Source organism: Peromyscus leucopus, chromosome 2 (assembly GCF_004664715.2).
Source record: "Peromyscus leucopus breed LL Stock chromosome 2, UCI_PerLeu_2.1, whole genome shotgun sequence".
Lineage (NCBI taxonomy): Eukaryota > Metazoa > Chordata > Mammalia > Rodentia > Cricetidae > Peromyscus > Peromyscus leucopus.
In genome coordinates, this window is record NC_051064.1 from 18,517,629 (window position 1) to 18,523,687 (window position 6,059).

The window sequence follows — 6,059 nt, forward strand, 5'->3', positions numbered from 1 at the left end:
AAAACCCATGGAGGAATGTTGCTCACTGGCTTGCTCCCTGTGGCTCCCTCAGCCTGCTTTCTTATACAACTCAGGACCACCTGCCCAGAATGGCACCATCCACAGTGGGCTGGGCCCTCCCACACTGATCAGAATCCAGAAACTATCCTACATACTTGCCTACAGGCTAGTCTGCTGGAAACATTTTCTCGATTGAGGTTCCCTCTTCCCAGATAACTTTCACTTAAGTCAAGTTAGAGAGAGAGAGAGAGAGAGAGAGAGAGAGAGAGAGAGAGAGAGAGAGAGAGAGAGAAAGAGAGAAAGCTAATTAAGACACCTAGGAATGGAGAAAAGGATATTAGAAAAGAACAGACTTCAGCTCACTGTCTTATCATATGACATTGCCCTGGGACTGACTTCCCATGTCCCTATTTCCCTCAGGGACATGTGTCCTAGATGCACGTGTAGCCTGCAAGAAAGAAGGCATCTCTGAGTAGAAAAGGCCTAACAGCAATTGTGCTGATTCATGTTCTGATTGTCTGTTGAGAGAGTAAGACTGAAGAGCTCATGTCTCAGGGGAAACATCCTAAGAGGATTTTGGCCTAAAGGATTGAAATTCAATACACACTTGTTGAAGAACTATACTGAACATGAGTGGTCTGCTAAGAAGTTTACCTGGATGTGATAGACATTTACAACTGTACCTGAATAAAGCAAGTTGTTCTTCCTAATGCTGCACACCTCCTTCACCTAATCAAAGACCTGAATAGAATAGAACTGAACCACATTTTTGAGGAATATGGACAACCATCTTCCATAGTAATATTCACAGCATCAGCTTTTCCAGTTCCCAGGCCTTGCACTTGAACTGTTGTTATACACTGGTTCTCCTGTGTCATTTTTGAGCTGCAGATTTTGAGATTTCTCAGCCTCCATAATCACTTGAACCAATTGTTTTTAATGAATTTATATATCGTACTATACATATACACACCCCATTGATTCTTTTCCTCCAGAGAACACTGACTCATACAAAACCCAATTCCAAATTCATTGGCATTAGCCAAAATTCTCTCAGGACTTACCCCCCACCTACTCCTGCCATTGCATCACACAGCCACCTCCACTCCGGCCTCACTGGTTTCCTTCTACTTCCTCACACACAAGGAAACACTGAGCAATGGGGTTTTCACTCATTCATTTATTCACTGATGAATTAATCTCATTGATGAGTTCATACTAATGTCTAGCAGGGTAGCAGTAGTAGCAATACAATGAAAACTAATAGAATATAATAGAAGATAGTTTCATGGAGAGTATGCTAATAAAAGATCAAAATAGCATATAAACAGGTTCATTTCAGTGAGCAGTATGTACTTCAAGGGAAACATCATGGGAGATATCATGGCAACTTGGTAATCAGAAAAAAAGAAAGCCTCCCGCTGCAGGTACCTTTTTTTTTTAGCATAATTCTATATATTCTAAGCATGGACAATCCCAGTCAAGACCTGGAGAAGGAACGTCCCGGCAGAAGGAACAACACACACAAAACCCACTCTGAAGTAAGTTTGGTGTTGCCAGGAACAGAAAGACGATTCAGCAGAATGCTGCGGGGAGGCAAGGGAAGGTACGTGGGTAGGCACGAATGAGACGCAGCCTTTAGAGAATGAGGATTTCAAATTTTATAAGGACAGTGGAAGCTGGAAAAGTCATGATCTGATGTGCATGCACTTAGCTTACTTCAGCATAGCAGTGGTCTTGAGGAGGATGGTAAATGATGATGGGAGGTGGTGATAAGGGTGAATTTAAAAGGCTATATATAAGAAATGAAGAAGTGAATCACAATATGCTTTTGAAGGTGAGACATATGAAAATGGCCAGTGTGGCTAGAGAAAAGAAATGGTAACTCCTAGGTTTTTTACCTGACCTGTTTCTTGAAAGATGGTGTAATTTTCTGAGATTTGCAGTTCTGGAGAGAGATAAGAACTGCCGTGAGAAGGAGACAATTTGCCTACCCTGTCCCTCTCATTGGCCAAATTTTAACCCCCCTTTCACCTTCTCATTCCTTGAGTCTTAGTTTAGGCTCATTTTCGGTGAAGTTCTTCAAGTAGGTCAAACCAAAGCTCTGCTTTAAGTACATGCTCTCTTGGTGCCATGTGGGTAGATCCACTCGATACATGGTGTGGTGTTTTGAAAGACAACGGCCCCCAAAGGGATGGTGTGGACTGTTGAAGTAGGTGTGGTCTTTTGGAGGAAGTGTGTCACTGTGGAGGCAGGTTTAGAGGTCTCGTATATGCTCAAGCCACGCCCAATGAAACAGTTCACTTCCTGTTGCCTGTAAGATTCAGAACTCTCAGCTCCTTCTCCAGCACCACGTCAGCCTTCACACCACCATGTCCCACCATGATGACAATGCACTGAACTTGTGAACTATAAGCCAGCCACCACAGTTAACTGTTTTTTTTTTATAAGAGTTGCTGTTGTCATGGTGTCTCTTCACAGCAATAGAAACCCTAACTTAGACACATAGGTTGGCAAACAGAAGCAGCCACTACTCAGGTCCCTGATAATTAGTGTGCCACTTTGGTCTGGACCATGTGACCTACATCAACCAATAGTGTAGAGGCATATATGACAAACGCAGACACTTTAAAGGCATGTGTACAGTGGGGCTTGCCATGTCTTGCTGTGTTAAGTGTGGAGACCAGCCCCCACATTTATTTACCCCAGGAACTCTTGAGGAATGAGGAATAAGAGACTTAGTTAGAAATAGAGAAGAGAGAAACAGAAAACACAGGGTAGAGTTGGGTGAGCCTGGATCCTTATCCACAGGCCCAGAACTTTATTCCAAAGGTCTATTTATAATAATGCCAAGGGGTGGAGCGAAAGACCTCCCCCTTGCTAGTTACAGTCACCTGGTACCCAGACCCATGGTCCAGTCAACCTCTTATACAGTCCTGCTGGGTACAGCCACTAGGAAACCTAGTGGGCTCCAACAGTTAAGGTCAATTACATGAGTCTGTGTAGTGGGTAGTTGGGATTTATTAAGATATAAATTGGGGAAATGCACTCACAAATACAGAACTGAGTAAACAGCTGAAATCGTCCTCTGTTCTGCCCAGGAGTGAATGTACGCCCTGTGTCTGATCACGCCAAGGGCAGTGTGGCCCCTCCTTCTTTCCTTTCAGGAGGACATGTGCAGGCAAGAAGTCAAGAAGTCACATATGCCGGCAAGAAGCACCGCCTCTACCGGGCTGGATAGCCCAAGATGACGGGCGGAGCAAATACTACTACATTGCTTTAGAAAGAGGCTAACCTGCTGGAAAATAAAAACCATGATGCCTCTGCTGACAGGCTCCTGAAGCATGACATGCTAGTTAGACCACCTGCATTTGTCTACTTTGCTGTTGTAAAATACCTGAGGCTACGGGGCTGGAGCAATGCTCTTACAGAGGATTTGATTTCAATCCCAGAATTTACATGGTGGCTCCCAGTAGCCTGAAACTCTGGTTCCAAGGAAACCCATGCCCTCTCTGACCTTCCTGCACATACACGGTGCATATAAACTCAAGAGAGACACATGCATACACATAAACATAATAAATAAATAAATCAGCCTTGTTTAAAAAAATGCCTGAGGCTGGCAAATGTACACAAATAAAGGTTTATTTGGCTCACAGTTCTTGATATTCAAGGGCATGGTGCTAGTGGTTCTGCTCTAAAAGACTCCATTTAGCAGATTTGGTCATAATGGCAGCCGCATGTGTGAATGGAAAAGATCACATCCAGGTGGAGCCAGACTCTGTTTAACAACCCTCTCCAGACAACTAAATGTTACGGAATATTATTTTACGATGTGTTACATTCATTTATGCTGTGGAATATTTGTTTAATGATACAAAAATGTATTGTATTCTTTTCTGTTGCATTTGTTTAACTCTGTGAAGCTATGTTGCTTTGCCTGCCTGAAACACCTGATTGGTCTAATAGATGAACAGCCAATAGCTAGGCAGGATAAAGGATAGGCGGGGCTGGCAGGCAGAGAGAATAAATAGATGGAGAAATCTGGGAGGAGAGGATCAAGAAGCAAGAGAAGGAGGAGAACACCAGGAGCCAGCTACACAGCCAGCCACAGAGTAAGAAGTAAAGAAAGTTATACAGAATAGAGAAAGATAAAAGCCCAGAGGCAAAAGGTAGATGGATAATTTAAGAAAAGTTGGCTAGAAACAAGCCAAGCTAAAGCCAGGCATTCATAAGAATGAATAAACCTCCATGTATTTATTTGGGATCTGGATTATGGGCCCCCCAAGGAGCAAAGAACCAAAGAGTAAAAAAGAAAAAACAAAACAACAATAACAAAAAAAAAAAAACCAACTAACAACAACTAATAATAATGAACCAAAAAAAAAAAATCACTTTAATCCCTTCCAAGAGTGGTAGTCTCCATGGCCCAACATTATCCCCCTAGGCTCCTCATCTCAAATGTCTACATCTCTCACCACACATTAAGGAGCAAACCAAGCCTTCACATCATGTGCTACTGGAGGGCACACTCAAACCATATCCAAACCACATTTAATGAGATTACACACTACTAGCAGACTCACCACCTGGAGAGAAAGGCAGGAAAGAGTCCAGCTGAACAGAACCAAAGAACTACTATCCATCCCATTCCTGAACCATCTAATATGTTCTTGTAAGCCACTCAGTTTTATAACTTGTTATGCAACTAAAGCCGGCACAGTAGCACATTTCTGGGTTGCATTTTTGTGTGTTTGATGGTTTGGTGTAGTGGTTTGAATGTAATTGGACCCCATAAGCTCACAGGGGGTGGCACTATTAGGAGGTATGGCTTTGTTGAAGTAGGTGTGGCCTTGTTGGAAGAAGTGTGTCACTGTGGAGGTGGGCTTTGAGGTCTCATATATGCTCAAGCCACTCCCAGTGTCTCAGTTCACTTCCTGTTGCCTGCAGATCAAGATGTAGGACTCTCAGCTCTAGTACCATGCCTGCCTGCATTCTGCCATGTCCCACCATGATGATAATGAACTAAACCTCTGAAACTGTCAGCCACCCCATTAAATGTTTTGTTTATAAGAGTTGTTGTGGTCATGGTGTCTCTCCACAGCAATGGAAATCCTAAGACATTTGGCTAGCTTTATCTGTCCCCCAAGGCTGTGAGCTCTATACGAGCAAAGACTCTTCTAACCTTTGGTTAGAGCTCTATTCTGAGACTATGGGCACTGGGCAGCTGGCTTCTGCGTAAGTACAAGGGAGAAAGAAGGCGTGTGCAACATGAGAGAGCAGGGGTCACTAAAACATTAGTAGTAACAGGAGGCTCTGAAACATAAGTTACAATGAAAGAATAGAGGGATGCAGGGGGTAGCTCTTCTGTCTATGACCTTGAAGCACCGTCCCGGAGAGGCAGTAGGTAACTGCTCCACCTGCCTAGGACCTTGAAATACATGTCCCTGGGGCATGGCCTCCTGGACCCTTAAGACCTGGGATGCAGTAGGCATCGCTCTCTCTCCTTGTGGTTTTCGGATGCTGAGATGGACCAGGCAGAAGAACAACGTGGATCATAGCTCGGCTTTCCAGGACCCCACGATAACTCTCCCATGCTGTGATGACTTTTATCACTAATAAATGTCTTGCCCTTTATGCAGACTCTATGGATTTCTCACTCTAGGGGAATTTAAAGCAGAAGTTACACAAGACTAGGACATCCATTTGTGCAAAATAACCCTTCACAGAGTTGTAGAAGGCACTGGTGAGTACAAGACAAAAAATCACATTTCCCCTGCTTCAAGGAGAGGACACAAACTCAGGAGTATACTAGTCAAGCACGGGGGCAGCCCAGGAAGCAGATAAAGCTTGGATGAAAGAGAAGTTTCTCTCTGTCTCTCTTTCCCTTTCTCAGCCTCCCCTCTTACACACACACACACACACACACACACACACACGCACGCACGCACGCACGCACGCACGCACGCACGCACGCGCAGTCTAGGCCATGGGTGTTCAGAAGTTAAAGGAAAAGCTCTGGGCTATCCGTGTCTCCTCAAACTTGGGACCTTCATTCA